The sequence below is a fragment of the Ambystoma mexicanum genome, chromosome 5p, assembly GCF_040938575.1.
Source record: "Ambystoma mexicanum isolate Mex_15411 chromosome 5p, UKY_AmexF1_1, whole genome shotgun sequence".
NCBI classification, from domain to species: Eukaryota; Metazoa; Chordata; class Amphibia; order Caudata; family Ambystomatidae; genus Ambystoma; species Ambystoma mexicanum.
Window position 1 is genome coordinate 87,989,082 of NC_090930.1, and position 12,488 is coordinate 88,001,569.

The 12,488-nt window shown below is 41.9% G+C and overlaps 1 long non-coding RNA gene across 1 annotated transcript in view; it reads right to left on the bottom strand.

Moving 5' to 3' along the window:
- LOC138480759 (uncharacterized) overlaps window positions 1-11,257 on the bottom strand; it is a 104,502-nt gene extending 93,245 nt beyond the window's left edge. Inside the window, exons 1-2 of the long non-coding RNA XR_011274124.1 lie at window positions 11,139-11,257; window positions 10,671-10,802 (exon numbers count right to left, since the gene is read on the bottom strand). This is a non-coding gene — a long non-coding RNA (uncharacterized lncRNA). The remainder of the gene's footprint in view (window positions 1-10,670; window positions 10,803-11,138) is intronic.
- Window positions 11,258-12,488: the final 1,231 nt, after the last annotated feature.

A 12,488-nucleotide genomic window follows, 5' to 3' on the forward strand; every position in this document is an offset into this window, starting at 1 on the left:
TATGTATGTATTTATGTAGGCATATATGCACAGGTTTTTCTTTGTATGCAAGCGTATGACTTACCAGTGTAAATGGTGTGTATGAATGTTTGTGAGTGTGTTTCTGAATAATAATAGAGTGTGAACATTTTAGGTGCACATGTGAACGATTCAGCGAGAACCTGTAAGTGTGCATGACTGTGTGAATGGGTTTGAATAATAGGTGTGTGTGTTTTTGTATGTGTGTAGCACTGAGGGGGTGCGACGCTTATGCCCAACAAGTTCATGATTTCATGACATGTTATCCTCCTGCTAAGGTCAAAGCCAACATGATGAGTGTTCATTCACATGAAGGGGGACATTTGTGCAGCCAGCAGCGGCATGTTTTCTTACATTGTTAGGGCATTTTATACTGGTATTAAGAGTAAAAACAACACGATGAGTGTTATTACATGGCAGAGTATTTGTGTAGCCAGCAAAGACATGTGTTCTTACTTTGGTGCACAATGTTATACTGGCGGTAAAGGTAAAGCCAATATGACTAGTGTTCTCAGATGGCCATACTGGCCTTTATTGGTGCAACAAATCTGGACAGATTTTCTTTCTATGGCATATGGGCAAAGCCAGTATGATGAGCGATTTTACATTGGATACATTTGTGCAGCCAGCAAAAATATGTTTTCTTACTGAGGCATGACATTTGTAATTGACGCTAAGGGAAAAGCCAGCATAATTATTTTTATTGCATGACTATACTGGCCTACATTGCTTCAACCAGTATAGACATGTGTTATTACTGTGGCATGACATTATATACAGTAATTAATGGCAAAGAAAATATGATGTGTGGTTTTCCATGAGGCATGTGAACATTTTTGCAGCCATCAAAGACATCATGCCTCATTGTGGCATAGCATTTTATACTGGCGTTAAAGGCAATGCCAACATGATGAGTGTTCTTATGTGGCTGCACTGGCCTACATTGTACACTTTTTTAACTGTGGAATAGCATTTGTTTTACTGGCATCAACTGTAAAGCCAATGTAATGAGCATTCTTAAGAGGCCATACTGGCCACATGTGTGCTTACAGTCTGAAGAGGTGTCTTATAGGACATTATTTACTGTTATCAAGGATAAAGCCAACTTTGTTGTAGCCAGTCTGGTAATTGTCAAAACATGTCTAGACTGGATGCAATGTAGGCCAGTATGCCCATTTAAGAGCACTTGTGTACTGTGTCATGGTATACTATACTCAATGATACATGAAGTAGGTAATCCCTTAAACTCATGGACACCCAGGGGATGAATATATAAATATGCCATAAAATGGTGTTGCATAGGAAACAATAACACACTTTTTCAAATTAATTAGTAACGGGTTCCCAGGCTATCCAGCTATTTTATTGGAGATAGCATAGAATTACACAACAAAAACAAAGCAGACATATATGTTAATGACATAAAGGAAGGACTCAATTGAAAACTATACATATTCACAGACTCTAATTTAATTTGCCCTCAAAGAGAAAATATTGGAAAACATGTCAAAATCCACAAACACACATATGATGTGAGACTCATAAATTAGTTCACAAAGACAATGTCTAAAGATCAGACTATTCCGTGTGCAAATGAATGATCTCAAACATAAATAACCTCAGAAAATCAATGGTACATTGATATTTTCTGACATTTCCTCTTTGAGAGCAAATTAATTTATAGCTGCTACACACATATCAAATCCCAATCCCAGAACTAGTAGCATGTTTGTTTTAATGGCAGGCTTAAAGTGTTATTCCTCTGGTGAATGGAGGAAGTACATGTGCAACAAGGTCTTCAGGAATGAAATGATTTGAAACCCCGGCCCAGTAGATTAAATTGTTCACCCTTCCCAAGTTGATAAATTGAGTTTCACGAGTGGGTAATAATAACACTGATTTATTTTTCCAGAACACCAATGGCCTGTCTTCATGAAGCTCTGTACAAATCATTAATAATTATTATGTGATGCAAGTATGAGCTTTCCATTCCCAGCTTGTATTGATCCATTGCAATCTTATTCCCTCACTTTGTGCTCCCCACTATGACTTGACGTTGCTTCAAGAAGGTAGGTCCACACCCAATCAATCCCCTAATAATATGAGGGGAAATTATTCTATTTTGCAAAGCAATTTGCTGTCGTCTGATATTAAAGGCAATTACTTTCAGTAGCTGGTAAGGATTCCAGTACCTTGTCATATGGCAATAGCTGTAATATATAGTACCAATATGTAAATGCATCATGGAAATAACTAGCTATTGATGGCAACTTGGATATGCAATTATAACACTGGGCACTTGCATTAAGGCGCCTTAGTGTGTTTGTCCATTTGCTGCGGCAGAGTGCCCATGGTGCCCGCTTGGGCTTTACCATCATTGGGCACTCTTTTTGTTTCATCATGGCCACTGCCATTGCTCGTCATCCAGGCACTGGAGTGCCCCTCCTTCTTCACCTACCGAAAATGCGCAGAGCGGCCTTACGCCCAGGCCGTTCCAGACTCTCCCAGTAAATCTAGTACACCTCTATTGACCTACCGTGCCCCCGCTTACAGGAAACTGCAGCATCTACCCCCATATACTTCTGTTCACCTACCCGCGCCCGTCACATTGCAATAGCCTTGGATGCTCTATAGCTTTAGCTTCTGTAGTATAGTAGCACCGGATTTTACCATATATGTACCAGTTGTATTGTATTGCATTTGTGTGCTCTCTAACCCCTCCTAACTGCCACTCCTTAACCCTGCACAGCTTGCTACTTATTGTCCACTATGTGGTAGTATAATATTATGGTGCCTTTACGACTCAACTCAGTCTTTGATTATAAGACATTTACATGTCGGTATCAAACTTTGCTCTAACTAACCTGTATGTATGCTCCCTGTATGCATTTGCCTAGTCCTGCCTAAACTTGCCTACTATATATTGGTCAGCTTCATCCATAATATGCTGATGCCCTATGTTTAATTATATATTGAATGAATACTATCTGCCCACCCAACAGTGCTTGGTCATGCCGCTAGTCTGCTCACACTACCAGTTGACTATAATGTTATATCTAGCCTGCACAGCTCCTCCTATGGTGGCCAAGACCTGTATCAGAGTTTGGGGCACTAGCCCACATATCCAATGCCCAGTCCCTTTACTGTCTCCCTCTGCCTGATTGCATTGCTTCTTTCTAACCTATGATTCCCTGTATTTAAACTGCCTGATGCTCACCGGCCAATACTGCATATGAATATGCGGCTAAAGTCCCTTGTGCCCCCATACTACGGGCTTTAATCAATCAATGACATGAGCCTCACTGTGTCATGTTGGTATAATATTGTTAAAGCATGGTTAGGACCTCCAAATGTCTGACCGCCCCATCCTTATTGCTCAAGCATTAGGCCCACACTGTTAGGGAAATGGTATTGCACTAATACTCCTCTGTATATTGACTGAGGCTAGTGCCTCTGTTCTGCCACACTGTCTGCCTCGTTATTGCCTGGCTCCTATTTACCCAACGCTTAAGTTCCAGTGCTGTATATTACCACGCAGCCCGCGCCCCTCTGTGCAAGGATGTGCCTTGACCCAGTCTGCCCTAGGAAAGTACAACCCGTACCTGCCTAGGTCCTGATCACATATCCAAGTGATAGGCTTACCACCTAGACACCTAGACACACTTGCCACTACTACTTAGCATGTTCCCCTTGGCCACTAGCCAGCTCGCCTGCCGCTTGCTCTTTTTAAGTAGCATCTCACTGCTCAGCATGTCACCGCACTCACCCACCACCATGTACTTATCCACACCTCAGAACAAGTCGTCTATTAGTTCACTTCTAGATATAAACGACTCACAACCAATGCCACCTACTTGCAACCCTTGCCCTACTCTTGATAGGAATTTAAGGCTAGATTAGCTAAAATCCATGACCCTCCCGCCCGCTCTATGCCTACTACATAATAGACTAAGAACCATGTCAGCCTGGCCTCACCAAACTACCTTTAAATCTAACCCACCTCAGAACTCCGACCCTAGACTTCCACATAGCCCCCCCAATCAGAGCAAACCTGAAATAACACAAGCCCACCACCCCAAAACAACCACCGTGAGTCCCCAGATCAAGGGAGCCCTAATCAACGCCAGATCGTTACTAGCTCACGCAACAGAAATTGCACACCTAATCCTTAAAGAAGACCTTGACCTCCTTGCCATCACAGAGACTTGACTACACCCGCCAGCAGGCCCTATGCTCATGCTAGCAGTCCCAGATAATGACTCCATCTTGAGACAAGACAGACCTAACTTCAGAGGAGGGGGTGTTGGTATTATCCACAAATGTAGCCTCACCATGAGATTAGCTACCCCTATTAATGTCCTCTCATGGGAATTACTCTCTGTCAAAGTTCCACTTACTAATGCCCAAACACTCAACATCAACTTGATCTACCGTCTCCCTGGCCCAATAGGCACATTTAATGAGGACATTAACATAATTTTGTCTAGTAATCTCAAAGGTTTCACACAGGTATTTACTCTTGGGGACTTTAATATGGGCTTCAATGACCCGTCGGACCAGCTTGCCAGTACCGCGTTCAATACCCTCTCTGAATTAGGATTTACCCAAAGAAGTACTGAGCCCACTCATGCCAAGGGTATAATACTCGATTGGGTGGCTGACTACAATTGTCTAGCTAATATCACTGCCATCTCACCCCTAGCTTGGACTGACCACCAATTGGTATCCTCACACTTTCCACTATCCGACCCTCATCCCTACCAGTCACTAGGACTCCGCCCACACTTAGGAGAAATAAAAAGAGTATCACTGTGGAGAGACTCATCCCAAACCTACTCCCTAAACTTAACACACTCCCTGACAATTCTGATCCTGAGACTTTGGACGAGGAATACAACAAAATCATGTCCACCTCGCTGGACCTGATTGCCCCCCTTAAACTTAGATCAAGTAAGCCCAAAACGCACTGGAATAAATGGTTCACAACAGTCCTTAATGACTTAAGGCAGCAAAAAAGAAACTGTGAAGCCACCTGGAAAAAACTCCCTTCAGCAGCCAATAAACTTAAATTTACTAAACTCTCAGCCCTCTACAAAAAAGAAATTTGCCTAGCAAAACGTACCTCCTTCGACTCCCGCATATCCCAAGCCAAATCAAATATGAAGGAATTATTTTCCATCCTCAAAGAAATAGAGACCCCGTTAGAACTACCTGATACGTGCTCTAAAGATATCAATGGGTGCTCAGAGTTCCAAAATGCTCTAGCAAACAAGATTACCACCTTTACAAAACAAAATTTCTTGCAAAAAAGCCTCCTTGAATGACCCCCTCCCTTCTAATCCTATAGAGAACCCCATTATTACTGAATCCACCCGCTTCAACTTCTCCAAAGTCACCATACTTGAAATAAAAAGAATCATTTTGTCACTGAAACCCTCTAACTGTCAGGGTGATCTGTGCCCCGCACAGCTCATTAAGGATGCTGCCCGAGACCTTTCCCCCTTCATCACAAAGTTAATCCATGCTTCCTTCTCCTCTGGCACTATCCCAACTAAACTCAAACAATCTCGGGTACTTCCACTATTAAAAAAAACCACACTCGACCCAGCCACGCCTCCAAATTATATACCCATCACGACCGTACCATTTCTCCTAAAAATCTTGGACAAGGTTGCCTACGTACAAATACAGAAGTACTTGGAAGCACACCACCTATTAGGAGCAAGACAATCAGGCTTCCGTCCCCAACATGGGACTGAGACTGCTCTCATTGACCTTAAGACACAGGTCGATGAGCTTAGAGACAACGGCCAAGCTGCCTTACTCCTCCTCCTAGACCTCTCTGCGGCTTTTGACCTGGTCGATCATTCTATCCTATGCAACCACCTTAATACATCTGCTCACTTCTCTGCTGAGGCTATCACTTGGATTAGATCATTCCTAAACGGTAGAACTATGAGGGTCTTCTCACCCACAGCAGCAGCATACCCTATACCCATCACTTGCGGTGTGCCACAGGACTCCTGCGTCTAGCCCACACTGTACAAAATTTTTACCAAGCCCCTTTTTGATGATCTGGATCATCTCGGTATCACCTACACCAACTATGCAGATGATACCCAGATCCTCCTTCCGCTTTCTGGGGATTATGGAAAGGATTTGGCCTTGGTGAATAGAGTGTACATGATCATCCAGGCATGGATGGCCACACATGGACTATGCCTGAATGATGATAAAATTGAAGTTATCATCTTGGGCACTACCTCTAGCCTAAAGAAACTAGGCCCTGTCTATTCCTCGTTCATAATTGATGGCAATAGTATCAAAGTAGGACATGAGGTCAAAACAATGGGCTTTTACCTAGACTCAAACTTCTCCTTTAACAAACAGGTGAACTCCTTAGCAACCTTCCACAGCCTACACATGTAAACTGATTCGTGCAGCCAAACCCTTTCTCTCTGATACTAGCTGCTTGACTATTAACAGAGCCCTTATATTGTCCCGCCTAGACTATTGTAATGCTCTTTATCTTGGGTCCTCCAAAGCCACCACTAGCAAAATACAAACTCTTTAAAATAATGCTCTGAGAGTGGCTTTAGTCCACATCACACCATATAGCCAACAAAATAACTGGCTCTCTATCAAAGATAACATTTTCTTAAAAACAGTGTCACTTACTCATAAATCTCTCAATAACGCTGCTCCTACTTACATGGTTGATAGATTCCATAGACAGACCTCCCTGAGACCCACTAGAACAGTATACAAAGACTGCCTCTCTGTCCCCAATTTCAAACGTGCCACCATAGGGGGCAACAGCTTCCCAGTGAAAGCTGCTAAACTGTGGAACTCCTTACCTCCAACTCTTAGAATGGACCTGCCTTATTAAAAATTCTGATCCGAGGTTGTACTATGGTTGAACACATAGGCTTAAACACAATCTGGTGTTAAGTCTCTCGTACTCCTCCCCCCCACATACAATGTACCCTCATGTATATACTTGTATATTTGTCTATAAGCCTGCTATTACTGTGTTTATTTGTCTATAAGCCTGCTACTACTTTGTGTATGTATATATTCCTGCTGTTGTAACTAAGTTTCACATATTCATGTAACTGCTGCGCCCTGTTACCCGCGGGTATGATCGCGCATTATAAATAATGAAACAAACAAACAAACAATAGGAGAGCCGGCAGACCTGCATACCGAACCACCCCCCAAATGCCCACATCAAATGCCCATATCTCTGCCTGTCCGGGACTTGGAGGGCCCTTCCTTCAACCCCAAGCACTTCATGGAACATCCATGAGGCATGTAGCCTGTTACCCCATGAGCCAAGGCACACAGAACATTGTGCACCCCTTAAGAATACCTGCGAGTCATGACTGGACACTGTTATTTTTTTTCCACTAACCTAAACAGTTGTTGAACCAAGGTGTGCCAATGCCATTCTGCCTTCCAACCTAATCCTTCTTTCAATGCATTTTGTGCCCTTGTGCAAATTTGAATCCTGGTGTGTTTTTTATATCTCTGTACCCCATTTTGCATTCCATTGTGTGCCCTTGAGCAAATTTGAATCCTGGTGTGTTTCTTTACATCTCTGCACCCCCTTTTGCATTGCATTCTGTGACAGTATGCCAATTCAAATCCTGGTGTGCTTTTAATATCTCTGCACCCCATTGTCGTTACTAAAGTGTTTCCATTGCATTGTTTTCTTGCTTCCCATGCCTAATAGGATGTGTTTGTACTGTGCTGTGCAGCCCCCCGTCGATCTTCCTACTTTCCTCTGCCACCCCTATGGCACTCACCATCTCCCTTATCTTTTCTAACTGCTATAGTATCACCTATCCTTCGTCTCTCACAACGTCTGGAAGAAAACAGCTTAAAAAATACATCATGACCATTAACTCTGGACTACCTATCGCAGACATTTATGTCAGCACAACTTCCATACAGATTTTCACTGATATCCTCTTTTCTGTCCCCTTTCCAGATCAATGTACTCCTCATCTTATCTCTACTCTCTCTCCTCTCACATCTTCACCCATTAATGATGGCAATAGATGGGAAGTACTCTTGGCGGGCTTCTCATCATCCTGATGTATCATTAATGTATATCACAATGGCACTATCTTGGTTCTGGGTCCTCAACCCAACCTCCTCCTCTTTGACTGGCGTTTGTAGTCCCTCTTCAACTTCCTTCCCACACCTGCTACTCCTTCTCCCACTCTCTCTGTACCCCCTCCTCCAAATGGTGGACCATGCTCCTGTAACCCATCTTGGAAAACCTTCAAAAGCAGTGCCCTCTTGCATTTAGCCACACTTAATGCTCACTCTGCTATCAAGAGCTCGGCCGCCATCTGTCTCCTCCTTGAATCCCTTGCCCTGAATATCCTTGCTCTTACCGAGATGTGGTTCAATGCCAGCTCGGTCACTGCTTTTGCTGCTTTTGACTTGCTTCTCCCTGATGGCTACAAAATCATCTCTAAGCCTCGCCCTAACAATGCAGACGTTGGGGTTGCCTTAATATCCCCTGAGTGTGTTCCTTCTTCCCTCATACCCACCCAGCCTTACTCTTCCTTTGAGAGACTGGATTGTAAACTGGTCATCTCTCCCACCTCCTCCCTGACTATTGCCACTATCTATAGGCCACCTGGCTCTACCACCCTGTTCCTCTCTGCATGGGATGACTTCTCCTGCTCTCTCCTCGTGTCCACCTCTAAACTATCCACTCGGCTGGACACCCTCTTGATGCCCATACAACTAGATGAGGACTGGGTTTTTTTTGGAACTGAGGCCAGCCCGCACCCCTCGCACCAGATATGAAAAGGTTACAGAAGAGATCCTGTGTCTCACATTTCACCCCTTTCTGGTGAGATAAATACTCACAAAGTCCCCTTAAGGGTGTGCAACTTCACGGCTCAGACCAAATCACAGTTCTGGACCATAGAATTAGAAACAATATATATATTTTATTTTATTTAATAGTACCAAATTTCCTTCTATTCTTAAATATCGTATAACCTCAATAGGTGTACAATGGAATCTTTTTTTAAAACAAATTTCACATTAATTACTAACATAAAAAACAACAAAATGTCAACACAAATTATGAAAATGAAAAAGAGAGTGGTGTGGTGAATAGATAAACTGATTATACCAAATTTAACACAGAACAACCTCCACCTAAATTCTGCCACTAACAAAATTCATCAACACATTTACAAAATCACAAAGAAGCAAGATAATACACTTTGATTTCATAAAAACACATTAAGAACCCACTATACAATTCAGAGAAAAGCAATTTTCCCTACTAGTAAAGCTATATTGGTAACACATTTAGCTGTCTAGTACGGTGTCCGGTCAAATGGTCGAAAATAAAAGATCGAATGACCATTTGATCGAAAGTCAAATGGTCGAAAAAAAAATGGTCGAATTTTTTCATTTATATATTTTTTTAGTTTTGTTTGGTAAAAAAAAGAAAATTAATATAGAAAAAGGGTGTTTGGGAGGGCAACCCCCCCATAAAACCCATACATTTTTTTTAAAAAAATAAAAAATAAAAAAATGGACCATTTTTTCAACTATTTGACTCTCGATCAATGGCATTCGATCATTTGGTTTTCGACCAAATAACCTACAACCGTCTAGTACTTAATCCTTATATGGGTTAGGATTACTCAGTATTATTTTAATAAATACAAGCTATAAGTGCTCTTTGTGGAAGTGTCTGGATCACACGGTATCATTGTCCCAACATGTTTCATTCCCTAAATCTGTAAATCTTTTGCAGGGAAATGATTCAGGGGTATTGCTTCAATATACAAACAGTATAACATTAATCAAACTTGTATAATGTCGATTCCCTTTAAAAAACGTTTTGGTTTGGCCGGTGTTGCAGCCCTCGGGGGATTCCTTCTTGTTATGAATTAACTATAACCTGATGGAAAAAACGGGGGAAAGAAATGAACACAACATATAAAGTCGGTTGTGTTGGGCTCAAAACATGACTGAGCAATCATCTCAACCTGAGTATATAATTGACTCGGTGAGGATTACCACGCTGCAAACTTGATAAATAGTAAGAGGTGTAGGGTGCGCTTCTTATAAGTAAGGTGCTGATTCCCTAAAAGGGAAAAAAAGAAAATAACACACGGTCAGTGTTTTGTATGGATGGACAAGGTGGTCTTATTCTGCAGTACCATTTACCAAGTTGAAATGTACTTCTGCATACAGCTCAGGATGTAAATGTCATCCGGACAACTATCGGTTGTACATATGATGTACTGAAGTACACCAATAGGACTTGTCCTTCTAAGACTAAAATTAGAGCCATAAAAGGGGCAAAGAATAATGGTTGAATTGTTAATGGAGTGCCGTGGGGGTGGCCCAGATCGTAAACAGGACCAATGAGAATCAAGATGATGCAGATTACTTTATATTTCAGGAACTCATTCGCCATACGTGCACTCCTAGGCAGTGAAAGGGTCTAATAAGAGTCTTGAAAGCCAATATAGCAAGTGGTTTGCAATCTCTACTGCCATCAATATGTTACTGTAATAACAGTGATACCCAGTTGTCTAATTGAATTCGGGTGCAACTGGTGCATGTCATTCCTCGCAAAATGGGGTAGTGTGTTATAATCATACCTGGATGGTCGTGAAAAGGGATCCCGTCTTAGTAAAGTCTTCCTACTGGTCCCTATGGCCATTTTCCATGGAGTTAAGACTTGTAGTGGAACTCTTCTAGGCTGGTCCTTTTAACAAGCTTTTTCAATCAAGCTGTTGAAAAAACGAAATGAGGCAAAATGAACACTACCTCTGAATAAAAATAGCGTGTCTGCATATCTACTTTCCAGTACTGGTATCTGTTACTTAATATATTTAAGGTGCCTTTGTTATGTAGACACTCTGCACGGTCTAAACAGTAACAGTAACACGGCCAGCACGGGTACTTGCAGCTGTGCTGGATAGATCGAATGCCAGCATGTGTGCTGGTAGAATATCATGCTGCTTTAGTTTTCCAATACCGAGCTGTTACATTGTGCTCGTACGAGAGTTTAAACTCAGGCTTTGCAACTACCTTCATGCGGACGTGTGTTGCATGCAGTTTCTTACCTCGCAGCTGGTTGTTATTACTGCTGACTCCTGGTGTTCTCTGTTACACCATGCTTGCAGTCAAATCTAATCTGATGGCTCCCTCTGCAACGCTGCATCGTAAAACACTCTCCCTACCGGAAGTGGGGAGTGGAGCTCACGTGACGGCCGTGCGGGCATAAACACTAGAATGTGCAACCCAATGCGCGTTTGTGCTTTCCAGGTCTCCATATGGAAAACGGTAAAAGTATACACCTAGTATAAGGTGAATGTAGCAAGACCTGGTGGAAACAAGGTCTGCATCTCAGTTTGTCACCAATCGTAACGTGGTAAGGATATGTTAATGTACTAAAAATACTTAAACTTGCTATGTTCTTTCAAATGGATGTAGTATTGAAACTACTTTACTATTGGACATGTGGCATATCTACCTGAGACACTCTTTTATGTTCTCTACCAAAATTTGAAAACTATCAACAAACTGCCTCATTCAGCATAATGGATTCTGCGAGTTGCTGATATGATCCGGTAGTAGTATTTATCAAAATATCTGAACAAGGAAAAATATTTTTTACGCTTGTTTTGGCATGTTACTCTACAGTGTATGGAAACTCTACTTCGCCTCACTTACAAAGATTTCCAGTCTATCAATTTGTTTAGACCGGTTTCTACTGAATTACAAATGTAGATTAGTCTTTGTTCTTGGTTTAATAGTTTTTTCTTATTAACTGATGTTGATTATGTTGAATTCAACTGTAGAGGTACACTCCACGTGAGTGACTTGGGTGTGTGATCTATAGTTAAAAAATGGCCTACCATTGGAGCTGTTAAGTTACGATTGCGTATGTAACTTTTATGCTCTATGATCCTCTGCTTTACTTTTCTTTCTGTCATCCCAATATAGATTTTCCGGCAAGGGCACTAAATAACATAAATGACCATTTTAGAGTTACAATTCGTGAATTGGCGTTGCACCCACGGTTTCTTCAGGCCCAAATCTACCTCTTTAATGCGTTGAGTACTGGCACAGCAACTGCATGTGCCACAAGGAATATGACCTATGGGTTTGATCATGCCCCAAGATTCAGTGAGTGTCTTCTGGACTTGTTTGACGGAGATGTCATTCTTTGTCACAAGATCTTTAATATTTGGACCTCTTTTAAACGCACATAACGGGCATTGAAGAGAACATCCGCCTCCACTAAGTATATGCCAATTCCGATTAATAATGGCATTAACCTTGTTAGAAAGTGGATTAAAAGTACTCACGAAAACTGTTTGATCTTCTGTTTTCACCTTTTTTCTGTACTCTAAGAGGGCTTCTCTGTTATTATTCCTTGCGCGTTTCCAAGCTGTCTTTACGATTTTTTT